The sequence below is a fragment of the Lissotriton vulgaris genome, chromosome 6 (assembly GCF_964263255.1).
Source record: "Lissotriton vulgaris chromosome 6, aLisVul1.2, whole genome shotgun sequence".
NCBI lineage: Eukaryota > Metazoa > Chordata > Amphibia > Caudata > Salamandridae > Lissotriton > Lissotriton vulgaris.
In genome coordinates this window covers 81,224,858-81,239,405 of record NC_141694.1, presented here as the reverse complement: position 1 = coordinate 81,239,405, position 14,548 = coordinate 81,224,858, and the positions used below count along the sequence as shown (strand labels likewise).

General features: G+C 51.5%; 1 protein-coding gene across 2 annotated transcripts in view; it reads left to right on the top strand.

Moving 5' to 3' along the window:
- The window catches only part of LOC147706829 (ATP-binding cassette sub-family C member 10-like), a 1,327,484-nt gene that overhangs the window by 764,930 nt on the left and 548,006 nt on the right, over positions 1–14,548 (top strand). The window lies entirely within an intron of this gene.

Genomic DNA, 14,548 nt, shown 5'->3' with positions numbered 1-14,548 from the left:
GACAGCGCTCCCAGTGAGTGAGAGAAGGAGGAGCAGCTTCTAGCGCACCTCCGACCTCCTCGTGAGGGATGGGTTTCGATCGCCCCTCCGGCCTCCCTGAGGGCTGGCTCCACGCCTGCTGTGTGTCTAGGACTCCTCCCGAACCTGACTTTAAAGGATCAAAGGGCTGCGTGGCAGAAAACCCCAACAAGCGGCCCCCAGGTGCTAAGACCCCTGCCGGCGAGGACTCCGGACATCAAAGAGGAGTCAACCTATAACAAGGGGGGCTCTGGGACTATCGAGCAGATTCGATCCCGGAACGACAAGAGCCCTGCTGACGTGGTTGCGGCTCTCCTGGCAGGGAAGGACTTCTGCCCTAACCACCTGAACCCTGCTGAGTGACTCGCAGCTCCCTTGCAACCTTGGAACTCCTGAGCCTTGCTGAGTGACTCGCGGCTCTCCTGAAGATCGTAAGACCTCCGAACCCTTGCTTGAGCCCTGCTGAGTGACTCGCGGCTCCCCTGAAGATCGTAAGACCTCCGACCTCTTGCTTGAGCCCTGCTGAGTGACTTGCGGCTCTCCTGAAGATCGTAAGACCCCCGAACCCTTGCTTGAGCCCTGCTGAGTGACTAGCGGCTCCTAAGACTCTCTCGGTCCGGCTGGACCCCAAAGACCGCATCGTATCCCCCGGCTCGAGGATTGAGAGCTGCGCGCCGGATACGCACCTACATTGACTCTGATCCACAAAGACTGTCCTGCTACCCATATCCCTATCAAGATTCTTTGAGCCCTTGCTCTACTTGTATATATCCACCTTGCTGATCATAAAGATCTCACAAGCTTATTAGATGAAGATCCGTTCTTAAGAACCTACAAGTGTGGTGTCCCTTTGTTGAGTGGTACTTGTGCAGCGCGTACGATCCTAGATACGAGACTCTTCCCCTGAGGAGTCTCCCGCCAGTGCTTGGTTACGTTCCTAAAGGGGTGGGTCCCAGGGTGGTCAGGTACACTCCCTGCCTCCCCTGAGGTCGCCTTCTAACATTGGTGGCAAGCGACGGGATCCGAGCCCGCAATCTAGAGATCTTACAGTAAACGGCTGACGCACTACCGAACAAAGACGGCAGAAGAAACCACCATAAGTCTCACCGAAGCAGACGCAAGTACTACGTTCCGTGCGGAACAACTGGAAGAGTACACGCACAAAGAGCTGAAACAATTCTGCAAAGAACTGAAAATCACTACCACTGGTCTCAACACCAAGGAAGATATGCAGAGAGCACTGAAAACCTGAATGGAGTCCGGAGCACCCCACACAGAAGGAGCGGTGGAGCAGCAAGATGAAGCCGGACTCCTCCAAGGACGAAGCAGCATCAACCAGGTACGGAGCCCCGTACCAGACGGGGGCCTATATCCGGAAGAACTAGCAGACAGAGAAAGAAGTCGTTATCATGAACTTGAACTGGCCAAACTGAAAATTGAGGGCGAGCGAAAATTAGCTGAGAAGAAGCTAGCAGTCGAACAAATGCGAGTACAAGGCGAGTTAGAGGAGAAGAAACTCCAACGGGAGCATGAAGGAAAAAGACTTCAGCTGGAACATGAACGCGGCTTGAAGGAGATCGAGCTCAAGACACGGAGCGAAGAAGCACGGCCTCCGGGGGGCCCAGAGACCGTCCCCCCAGCAAAACCAAAGGTCCACATCCCCAAGGATGTGGTCAAAGAATACTACAAAAACGACGACATCCAACAATGGTTCAAGGCCTACGAAGTCGCCATGACCTCCCACTGAGTCCCACAGAAGGATTAGGGGGCCGGGTTGTGGGGCCGTTTCCTGAGCGAGGGGAGAGACACCCTGCTCGACCTACCGTCCTCCATGCAGACCTCCTACAGCCACATGAAGGAGGCCCTCCTAACAAGGTACGGCCTTACCCCAGAAATGTACCGCCAGCGGTTTCGGAACTGCACGAAGATCCCTGGTACCACGTGGGTGGAGTACGTGAACTTTTTCAGCCGTGCATTCGAAGGGTGGGTCAAGGGCAGCAAAGTAACCACCTTGGAAGAATTGACAGACCTCATGTTGTGGGAACACTTGTCCATGAACTGTTTTGTGGAACTACGCCAGCACCTGCTCGACAGCAAGCTCACATATCCGAGGAAGCTGGTTGCTGAAGCGGATCACTGGGTAAACACCCGGGTCACCAGGGGACCCGTAGGAGACTACCCCCGAAACAATCAGGGACCACCCCACCAGAGAGGGGGGGAAACCAGGGAGGGCAGAAAGACTCCCAGTCCGGTCCCCAGAGGAACCAACCCCCGAACTTCCCAGCACCCCCACCGGCTGCTACCGGTCCCCCAGGTAGACAGGGGCACCGGGTTACCATCAATTGTTACCGTTTTCAGAAGGGCGGGCACTACGCCAGTGACCCCCAGTGTCCTATGGCCCCGCGTCCCACCACCACAGCTCCCCTAGCCAGACAGTTAGCCATCATAGCTCTAGGGGAAGAGTTTGAGGACACCGAGGAATGGGAACCCGCCGCTATGGCCTTAGTATCATTAGGGGATAGGGAGATGGTCCCCGGGAGCCCCCTGCCCACAAACACCCAGAAGTACCAGCAGCTAGTGACAATTAATGGCCAACAAGTAGAGGCCCTTTGCGACACCGGGGCGAGCATCACAGGTGTCCTCAGTCATTTAGTCCATGAAGACCAGATCCTCCCCAATGTCTTTTGCCCTGTAATTTCCTCTGACAACACTGAGAGCCTCTGTAAGGTAGCCCTGGTGCCGTTTGAGTGGGGAGGAGTGGCCGGTAAATTAAAAGTAGCAGTCCAAACCTCCCAGCCTGTCGACTGTCTCCTGGGTGACGACCTAGAGAGTTCCCCATTGAAGCAGGTCGAACGCAAGACCCACTTAGGGATGATGGGTCTCCCCAAGTGGGTGTGCGCCACCACCCGATCTATGGCGTCCCGACTGCCCCCCCTCGGGGAAGTAGAGGACGAACCCGCCAGCCACCCCCCTGGCAACGAAGACAGGCTCGACCCAGCCGAGACCCCCGACATCTCCCCACGAGGAGAATATGTAGCTGGAAACGAACCCTTACACCCCGACCCCACACAGATCACCAAGTTAGGCGATCTGCCCGAGTTGGCCCAGTGGCGCCACGAGGGAGCCCCTCCCGAGAGGAGTTCTGCCGGGAGCAAGCCACCTTTCCTTCCCTGGTCGGACCCCGGCAGCAGGCCGAGGCCCAGGCCGCGGGCGACCAATCTGGAACCCATTGGTTATACTGGGAGAATGATCTCCTGTACAGCAAGCAGAAGTCGGCGGAGCTAGGATCAGCCCGGGTGCTGGTGGTACCCCTACGCTTCCGAGACTTCCTCCTGGGCTTGGCCCACGATGTACCCCTAGCAGGCCATTTGGGCCAAGACAAGACGTACAGCCGCCTAGTGATTCACTTTTACTGGCCAGAAATGAAAACAAACGTAGAGGCCTACTGCAAGTCCTGTCCCACGTGCCAGGGTAGTGGAAAAAGCGGAGGAAAGCGCAAGGCTCCCCTCCAACCCTTCCCCGTCGTCAGTACCCCCTTTGAGCGAGTCGGAATCGACATTGTAGGGCCGCTGGACCCACCGACCTCTCAAGGTCACCGCTTCATCCTCGTCCTCGTGAACCATGCCACCCGATACCCCGAAGCCATCCCCCTATGCACCGTCACAGCCCCCGTAGTGGGCCGGGTGTTGATGGGAATCTTTTCCCGGATAGGTTTCCCCCGAGAGGTCGTGAGCGACCGCGGGACAAACTTCATCTCCAGATATATGACGTCCACTATTGCAGCAATGTGGAGTATCCTATAAGTTCCCCACTCCGTATCACCCCCAAGGAAATGGCCTAGTAGAACGGTTCAACTGAACTCTGAAGGGGATGATCATGGGCCTAGAAGAGCCCCTCCGGCGTAAGTGGGACGTCCTGCTCCCCTGCCTCTTGTTCGCCTACCGGGAGGTCCCCCAGAAATCCTTGGGGTTCAGCACGTTTGAATTACTCTACGGACATCCCGTCCGGGGGCCCCTCAGCCTGGTCAAAGAAGGGTGGGAGACAGCGCCCCGGGACCCCCCGCAAGATGTGTTCCGATACATTTTGACCCTCCGAAACCAGACTCGAAAGTTCCGAGAGCTGGCCGAGACCAACCTCGAGGCGAGCCAGGAAGAGATGAAGCGCTGGTACGACCAGAATGCCACTCTGGTTGAGTTCCAGCCGGGCCAGCAGGTATGGGTCATGGCCCCAGTGAAACCTTGCGCCCTCCAAGATAAATGGACTGGGCCCTTCAAAGTCATAGAGCGGAAGAGCCAAGTCACGTACCTGGTGGACGTCCAGTCCCCTCGGGACCCCCTTCGGGTCCTGCAAGTGAACCGCCTCAAACCTCACTTCGTGCGGACGGAGTTGAGCCTGCTGCTGGCCACAGATGATGGGGCGGAAGAGGAGACAGAGCCTCTCCCTGGCCTCCTGTGTACCAAGGAGAAGGATGGCTCAGTGGAAGGAGTGAACCTCTCTCCCTCCCTCACTCTCCGACGACGTGAGGACTGCCGCCAGCTCTTGGGGCAGTTCTCCGACCTGTTTTCCCTTGTCCCCAAGGTCACCGACTGGTGTGTCCACGACGTGGACACCGGAGACAGCCCGCCGGTGCGACACAGAGCCTACCGAGTCCCCAATCGAGTCCGATCCTGCATTCAGGCGAGGTCTCAAAGATGTTGGCATTGGGGGTGGTCGAACCCTCCGACGGCCCCTGGGCTAGCCCAATGGTGCTGGTTCCGAAAGCAGCTGCCCCTGGCGTCGCCCCAGAACTCAGGTTCTGTGTGGACTACCGGGGGCTCAATGAAGTCACCGGAGCCGACGCTCACCCCATTCCCCGCGCAGACGAGCTCATTCACCGTTTAGGGTCTGCTAATTTCCTCAGCACCTTCGATTTGACCTGCGGATAATGGCAAATTGCGCTCACAGAGGGAGCCAAGGAGCGGTCCGCCTTCTCCACCCCGGACGGGCACTATCGCTTTTGCGTAATGCCCTTCGGGATGAAAAATGCCCCGGCCACCTTTCAGCGACTGGTAAATAGAGTCCTGGCCGGGCTAGAGGAGTTCAGCGCCGCATATCTGGACGATATCTCGGTTTTCAGTTCAGAATGGAGCGAGCACCTCCGGCACCTCTGGAGAGTGTTGATGGCCCTGCGCCAGGCAGGCCTTACAGTGAAAGCCAGCAAGTGCCAGATCAGGCAAGGATCAGTGGTTTACCTGGGGCACCAGGTCGGAAGCGGGCATGTCGCCCCTCTGCAGCCTAAGATCGACGCCATCCTAGCCTGGGAACCACCCACCACCCAAAACAGAGGTTCACATCCAAGAAACAGCCTAAGAAGGTGCAGTGGACCCCTGCCTGCCAAGAGGCGTTCGACGCCCTGAAAACGGCCATGTGTACCACCCGGTGCTCCAAGCCCCTGACTACTCCAAAGAGTTTGTGGTGCAAACCGATGCTTCCGAGCATGGCATTGGAGCAATCCTCTCCCAGGTTAATGACAAAGGCCTAGACCAGCCCGTAGCCTTCATCAGCAGAAGGTTACTACCCCGAGAGCAAAGATGGAGCACCATTGAACGCGAGGCGTTCGCTGTAGTCTGGGCCCTAAAGAAACTACGCCCCTACTTGTTTGGAACCCATTTCAGAGTCCAAACCGACCATCGCCCCTTACGATGGCTCATGCAGATGCGAGGAGAAAACCCCAAACTGCTACAATGGTCAATCTCCCTCCAGGGGATGGATTTCACAGTAGAGCATCGCCCTGGTACGGACCATGCCAATGCTGACGGCCTCTCCCGGTTCTTCCGCCTCAGCGAAGAGAACCCTCAAGAGGATGGGTAGTTCTCTCCGGCCTTCAGCTGGGGGGGAAACGTGTTAGACCCGGCCTCGTGGCATGGTCCTCCCTGACCCGTAGCGACACACCCTGACCCTTGCACCACACCCAACCCAGGGGTACCCCGGCCCAGCCAACCCTTCCTTCCATGAAACACACACGACCCCGGACCTCCCCGTCCGTACCTTCCATCTTCCCGGCCCCGTACGGCCTGCGTGCCCACTTCCCTGCACCTAAGATGGCCGCCCAGCCACAGCGTGACCTAGGCCTAGAGGGGCCACCCCGGCGGGAGGACAGCGCTCCCAGTGAGTGAGAGAAGGAGGAGCAGTTTCTATCGCACCTCCGACCTCCTCGTGAGAGATGGGTTTCGATCGCCCCTCCGGCCTCCCTGAGGGCTGGCTCCACGCCTGCTGTGTGTCTAGGACTCCTCCCGAACCTGACATTAAAGGATCAAAGGGCCACGTGGCAGAAAACCCCAACAAGCGGCCCCCAGGTGCTAAGACCCCTGCGGGTGAGGACTCCGGACATCAAAGAGGAGTCGACCTATAACAAGGGGGGCTCTGGGACTATTGAGCAGATTCGATCCCGGAACGACAAGAGCCCTGCTGACGTGGTCGCGGCTCTCCTGGCAGGGAAGGACTTCTGCCCTAACCTCCTGAGCCCTGCTGAGTGACTTGCGGCTCCCTTGCAACCTTGGAACTCCTGAGCCCTGATGAGTGACTCGCGGCTCTCCTGAAGATCGTAAGACCTCCGAACCCTTGCTTGAGCCCTGCTGAGTGACTCGCGGCTCCCCTGAAGATCGTAAAACCTCCGACCTCTTGCTTCAGCCCTGCTGAGTGACTCGCGGTTCTCCTGAAGATCGTAAGACCCCCGAACCCTTGCTTGAGCCCTGCTGAGTGACTCGCGTCTCCTAAGACTCTCTCGGTCCGGCTGGACCCCAAAGACCGCATCGTATCCCCCGGCTCGAGGATTGAGAACTGCGTGCCGGATACGCACCTACATTGACTCTGATCCGGAAAGACTGTCCCGCTACCCCTATTTGAGCCCTTGCTCTACTTGTATGTATCCACCTTGCTGATCATAAAGATCTCACGAGCTTATTAGATAAAGATCCGTTCTTAAGAACCTACAAGTGTGGTGTCCCTTTGTTGAGTGGTACTTGTGCAGCGCGTACGATCCTAGATACGAGACTCTTCCCCTGAGGAGTCTCCCGCCAGTGCTCGGTTACATTCCTAAAGGGGTGGGCCCCATAGTGGTCAGGTACACTCCCTGCCTCCCCTGAGGTCGCCTTCTAACAGGGGGGGCTCTCCATCTTCCTCTTAAGTAACCTCACCATAGTTTACTAGGTATGCCACCTTCCCTGTGTAGTCTGTGTGTGTATTTGCGTCTAGTAAACCTGTATAATCTGTCCCACAATTCTCTTAGCCGCCTACTAATATCTCTACTGCAGGCACACTCCATTCGTTGCACATCCGCCAACCCCTAGCTTAGTCTGGAGCTGTTAGCACAGGCTGCCTACCTTACTCATACACATATGACTGCTTTTAGCGCTTCCCATTCGATACCCCTGCTAATCGTCGTACCCCAATCACCATCCAAGTATTCAGTTATGTTATCACCTATGGCTTGTATGAATGGTGCATCCAGCAAAACCTCCATCTGTAATCACCAATGTCCCCTATCATTATGTGTCCTAGCGCCGTTCTACTCCAGCAGTAAAGAAGAATCTACCCAGGTAAGTAACCTTCTGTATATCCAATCGTATATCTGTAGTTCCCTAAGCTCTGTCCAGTCAGCTATAGGTATCATGGGTGGGCGAGTAAGAAAATAATTCCTTTCCAGGTGTAAAATGCTCTCTCCATACATCCACACATTGTAGGTTATGCATTGCGTCAGTCAATGTGCCCATCATGCCTGCCTTAGTTACTCCTCTAGGGGGCCGTCAATCTAATATTGTATCCAATATACAATTAAAATCCCCTCCCACAGCAGTCTCTCTACCACGTTATCTGTCACGATTGATTGCAGTTTAAGAAAGAAGTCCTTATCAATGTTAGGTGCTTACATGTTCAAGTCAGTGATATCCGTTTCAGACATATCTACCCTGCATATCTGCTTCTGAGTAGAGTAAGAAAAAGGGAACCTCTTGGGCCACCCACAATACGACCCTACAAGCGTAGGATGAGAAAGTGGAGGAGTATAGTTGCCCCTCAACTTCTTATGGAGCTTGATCGTCTCAGTGTCTGTGAGATGGGTCTCCTGTAGAAAGGCAGTCGCCAATCCCATGCGTCTCAAATAGGAGTGCACCCTGTATCGGTTAACATAACTACCAAGCCCTTGAATGTTCTATGTGACTTCTATAATCCTTTATCATGGGATTGTCTGTAACATTTAAACCTCATACTCCCCACTCTCAATGTTCTCAGTAATGCGTGGCATATAAAATCCTGTACGCAAGCACAGCAACAGTAAAACATATACACCCAACCCATCTGACAACAACCAACATCAACAATGTCATGATTGCCCACCATTCCCTGCTCCATAGACACAGATAACCCCCATTTTCCCCGCAACCCGTCTGTTATCAAACTGGTCGGTGTTCCAAAACGAATACTGGTTCCCAACCCTAACACAGCAGCTCAAACTAATCCCCATACCATGCAGGAGCGAGTGGTGCCAGCACTGCCCTTCACCCCCATCAAGGGGCAAAAGTCTGCTCTGGGTCTTGTCCCAGCTGCCCATCTAATTTTGTAAAATGATGTTTCTGCGAGAGCCAAATACTTTTTTCCCCCGAATGCATGGCATGTCTCATCTAGTGTCTGTTAACCGGTAGTTACCCTCTTCACCTTGCCCCCCTTTGGTGTCAAGCAGGCCCCCTCTCCCAATCTCTAGTGTAGTTAAAGTATGCAGAGATAATACATCAGCCCACTCGACCACAAAGGGTGTACTTCAACCAGTCTATTAATCTATATGTTCGAGGCATATGAGCTGTAGATTGTATACTTTAGCATAGATCGCCATCTGGTGTTGGGCTCGGATGTTTGCAGTTTGTTTTTGTCGAAGAAGTGTTTGTTCGTTACAAGGTAGGTGACTTCTCCTTATGGTGACAGTGCGCATGGGCATCGACTCCATCCCCAGATTTTTTTTTCCCGCCATCGGGTTGGGATGTGACTTGCTGAGCTCCGGGTCGTTATTGAAACCCCCTTAGACGCGCAATCACCTACCACTCGACGGTATTGTCTCGACCGTGTGTCCCTTTCTCGACACGCATCTTCTTCAATAGAAAAAACTTCGATAAACTTCGATGAGGGCCATTGGTTCTACCCCGATCAATTCCGACGGAAGTCGATGGAACGGACTCCCTTCAAGAAATGTCACCGGTGTGGTGCTAAATTCCCACACTCGTACCTACACCCATTGTGTAATTTGTGCCTCTCTCCGGAGCATCAAGAGGATACATGTGAGGCTTGTCTATCTTTCAAGTCTAAGAAGGTCATTTGAAATCGTCGAGCATGACGCCACAAAATGTCCAGAGGAAGCGGCTCCATTCCGGACATCTTCCATCCAGGCCTGACAGCATTCCGGAACAAGCCCAGGAGGAACAGGTCTCAGTCTCCGAAGCAGATGACTCTGACGTCGAGGACGAAGTCACCTCAGCTCAGCGGACCGTGAGTACCGAGACCCCTGCCCCACCCAAGCCCATACCAAAGGCTCCGGTAACACCTTCGCCACAAGGATCAGGTCCACACCGGTCAAACATTTCAGATGCCTCGCCCTTGGGCTCGGCTATGAAAAGCAAAGACAAGCCTTCCTGCTCGGGCTCGAGCCAACCACACTCTGGTACCGAAAAACCACCTTCGGCACCGAAGTCCAAGGCCACCGATATCCCATGCCCTCCTCCATCGGCACCGGAAAACCCTCCGGCACTGAAACAGCTGAATGACAAACCCTCTGAGCTGAAGCAAAAAGTAAAAACTTTGACACCGAAAACATCAGAGCCTAAACAATCCAGGGAAAAACCTTTGACACCTAAACCCCCGTAGCAAAAGACTCCGGAACCGAAATAACCAACACCGAAGTCTTCAGAACCAGAAAAGGCTTCTAAACCGGACACTATCCCCATGCCTAAACAGTCTAAGACACCTCATAGGGAGAAATCTTCTGCACTGAAAAAGAACACCGGCTCCGATGAACTTTTTGTCACGGATCCAAACCAGAAAACAATTTATATCCATCCAAAGACTGATCATATTCTCTCCAAACAACCTACAAAAAGGAAACCGGACCATTTTCAAAATTCTCCGGTTCCGGCTAAAGGAATAGACATGGGCACTAACACCTCTCCACCCCCTACACCTCCTCCTCCTCCTATTGATCCCAATTTAGTTATCTCTAGTACACTCTCCAGAACACACGTTTCTACTCTCACAGCCAGAGGATAGTGATAATGGAGATGGGGACAGACAAGGGGATGATTACATAATCCCACAACTAGACAATGATGACAATGATGATCCCCCACAGGAGCCAGATCCTTGGATAGACTATAGCACAGATCTTGACTTAACAGACCCAGATCTTTCTCCCTCTAAGCCATCCCCACCAGACGATAATGTAGGTTTTGCCCAACCAATCAATAGGGCCCGACATATCACAGAGTAAATCTACATTCTGACCCTGTAGAGGAGGATTTTCTCTGAGAGACTTTTGCTCAGCCACAAAAAACCTCACACTTCCTAACAATGTTAAAAGGGCTCATTAGACATGCACCAGAAGTGTTTAAGGACCCTATTGGGACTAGGGTTCTTAACCCAAGGATAGACAAGAAATACAAAGCTGCTCCTAGTGACCCTATATACATTAAGGGTCAGCTTCCTTTAGATTCCCTGGTAGTGGCTAATGCATGTAAAAGGGCCAACTCTTAAGGTTCAGTGATGCCCTGCCCCCAGATAAAGAATCCAAATTATTAGATGCATCAGGCAAACATATGGCGTCTCAAGCTGCACATTATTGGAAAATAGCCAATACAGAAGCTCTCTTGGCAAGGTATGAAAGGGGTCACTATGATGAGCTTGAGAAACTCATTAAACACCTATTAGAGTAATACAAAGACAAGGCCAATGACCTCATACAGGAAGGCAAATTAATCACAACCACATCAATCAAATGTACTCTCGACCCCACAGAGTTGCAAACCAGTATCCTTAATCAGACCTTCGACCAAGAGCACCTCTTTGGCCCTGCAGTGAACACATCTTTACAAAAGATAAAAAAGGACACTGAAACTGCAAAGTCTATGGGAGCCTTGCAGTTATCTTCTTCTAGAGGCTCCTTTCAACGCTCCTTTTGTAGGGCTGGCTCAAAAACCAACACACCAGAGCACCCATGATCATCTTATAAAAGCCCCAATCAGAGTTCCTTTTCCAAATGATACTTTAGGGGAAGCTACAGGGGTAACAACGACAAGGGCAGAGGCCGGGGTAACAACACCTGCAGCTCCCCTACCACCATGCACTGACTTCCCTGCGCTTCCCCCCGACCACTCCACACCTGTCACGGGACTCCTTTCACAGTTCCTACCTGTCTGGAATTCCATCACCACAGACAGGTGGATGAGACAAATTATCCAGTATGGTTACTGCCTGGAACTCACGTCCACTCCCCCACACATGCCTCCCAAACACCATCCAATGTCCACAGAACATTTGACTCTCTTCAAACAGGAAATTCTCTCTCTACTACACAAAAATGCAATATAACTGGTCCCCTTACCCCAACAGGGCACAGAGGTTTATTCAATCTACTTTCTGATTCCAAAACAGGATGGCTCTCTCAGGCCAATATTATTATTACTTTATTTTTTTAAATTCTTTTTATTGTTTTTCCAAATAGTAGGTGCAATACAGCTCTAGGGAGCATTATAACAATAAAAAACATTACAACAATGCTGTGACCCACTGAACACGCAGTAATACAGTACTGCTGTATACCTTATTTCCATTATGACACACCTCAATGGTCCGTTACATTGTTTTTTACACCAATATTTCGTAATTCAGTCTGTGGGGTGGTATCAGTTTGCCGAAGAAGGTATTGTTTGAGCGGTTCCCATATGTCTTGTCATGGAGATGGGCTTCGTCTTCACACTGTGTTAAGTTAGCATGAGTTTATTAGAAGTTTAAACGCCATTTTTCCTTTCTGCTGCTTTTCTGCACACAGCACATATTGTTATTAATGCTTTGAGCCTAGTAGAATATTTTCCTTCAGACGAGAATAATATGTTTTCCTATTGTATCAGCTTTGCTTGGTAAGCTATGTCTGAACAATGAGTCCCGAGGCCTTCAAGGTTATTTCAACATAGTGGTTGTTGTTCGGTCTGATCAGCTCACGTCCTAGACATAACACATATGCAGCTGTGGCCAACTCTGGTTATGGCGCGTTTATTAATGCATTGCGCAGAGCATGCAAACACACTTGATGAGCATTCGCATGCAGAGAACTGGTGTAGAAGATGATGTAATCCCTTTCTATTAGACCAGAGGTATGGGGCCGCCCTTCTAAAACCCAAAGAGACCTTCTGTAGATATAATATAATATACTAGCAAGGGAGGGTAAGACTGAGGTGTAATTTAGCCTTCTTCCCTTTAGCATTTAACATTCTTTCTCCCTTTGTATTTTATGGAATAGTAACTATGCTGATAACCTTGTTGCTTATAATATGTTTGCTTGTATTAGCTAAGATACTGCGCCTGAAAACACGGCATTAGAAATAAATATTTCAAACTTGCACGTGTCTTCATTTACTCCTCGTTTTGGACTAGTATGAGTGTATAACGAAAGAGTGTGCATGTGTTCCACGTTACCTGAGGTGTTCTGGGTTGGTTAATCATTGGGGGTATGGAAGAACCAATGAGACACTAATTGCTAGTCTGGTAAAGATTTTGGCTACTAAGGTGAGTTTTGGCACACCCTAATTCACTGAGGTTCCTAGTCTCTATGCACAGTTCTGTGTAGGAGCAGAATCCCTGTGACAGTCTCTTGGCCTTGACATCATAGGCAGTTCTTCCGCATACAGCGCCAAATGCTCATTGCAATATACCATGTCCTTGATCCACAATTTAATAGTTGGGGCTAAAATGCTTTCCCAATGTAGCAATACTTGACGCTTAGCCAGCAGGAGTGCAATACGTACAAACTTTCCCACTGCTCCCTTCAGCTGCGGCACAAAACATAATAAGAAGACAGCAGGTGTACATTGTAGGGTAGACCCCGTCATCTCTTGAAGTCGTTGCACCACACCCTCCCAATACATTAATACACGTCTACACCCCCATGCAAGGTGAAGGAAGTCAGCATCAGGATGACCGCACCATTTACAATTACTTGTGTCTCTAAGTCCATATCTATGTAGCCTGGCCGTAGTGTAGTAGGTTTGGTGGATGTATTTAAAATGTATTATGCACAAATTTCCGTTAGGAGTAATGGATCCCGTCAGTCTACAAATATGCTCCCAGTCTGTGTCTGATAGTTGAGGAGTTACACTTTGGTTCCACCGAGCAAGACTTCTGTCCGGGGCATGGACCCTCCCCTCCCTCACCTTCCTGTATAGTTTAGTAATCAATTTGCGTCAAGATGGTGCTACCAGCAGCATCTGTAGGGCACGTAGTGTTGGTGGTTCGTCGGGGTATGTATGATAGTGATCCATAATCGTGAGCCTCAACCTGAAGATGTTAAATTAAACAATAGTGAGGGATTTGTTATTTAGGACAAGTGTTCCTCTATAATAAATCTCCCCTCCGGATATATATCCCGCATGCACACAAGACCAACTTCCCTCATGGCTTTGATTGGGCTTTCTTCTTGTGTGATAGTGAGGGCTACATGGTGTACTATAGGTAGTGCTGGTGCATATAGAGGTAATCTATCAATAAGTTTTCCTATGGCCTGCCACGCTCCTATAGTTGTGTCTACTGAGTTGGTTTCTGCGCGGGCGTGTTCCTGCGGTTATGTGTGATGACCTCCGCCAGAGGCACCGGGTTGTGAGTCCCCATCTTCCTCCGTAAAAGCGTGTGGCCTGAACCAATAATATGCATATTGTGCCTGCGCACATAAGTAATAAAGACATAGGTCTAGTGCGTTAAATCCACCACTAGCATCATCCAGCGTCAGTGTAGCCCAGGTCACTCTGGCCTGCTTACCGCACCATATCAAGAAAAGGAGCAAGGTTTGCACCTCCTTGAAGAATTGGCAGGTCAATTTAACTGGGATGTTTGTGAACAAATAGCGGAGACGGAGCAATACAACCATTTTGACAATCCCTATATGATCAGCAAGGGAAAGCGGCAACCTGTTCCATCTGTCCACCTGCTGCTCCAATTGCATGCATGTCCTGCCATAATTTTCCCTGACCACGAGATCAGGGTCATGATGTACCCAGACCCCCAAATGCTTCACAGGCTCTGTGGTCCACACCAATGGATAGTCCATGCTGGGGGATGCCGTTTTGGCTGTGAGTGGCATGATAAGAGATTTATCTCAGTTGATCTGCAGTCCCCAAAAAAGACCAAATTGTATATATTTCCACAACACTTTGGCCAAATAATGACCTGGCTCCCTTAAAAATAGTACCATGTCGTCAGCACAGAGCGATATGCCAACCGGCCGATGCAAAAATTGTAGTCCCAC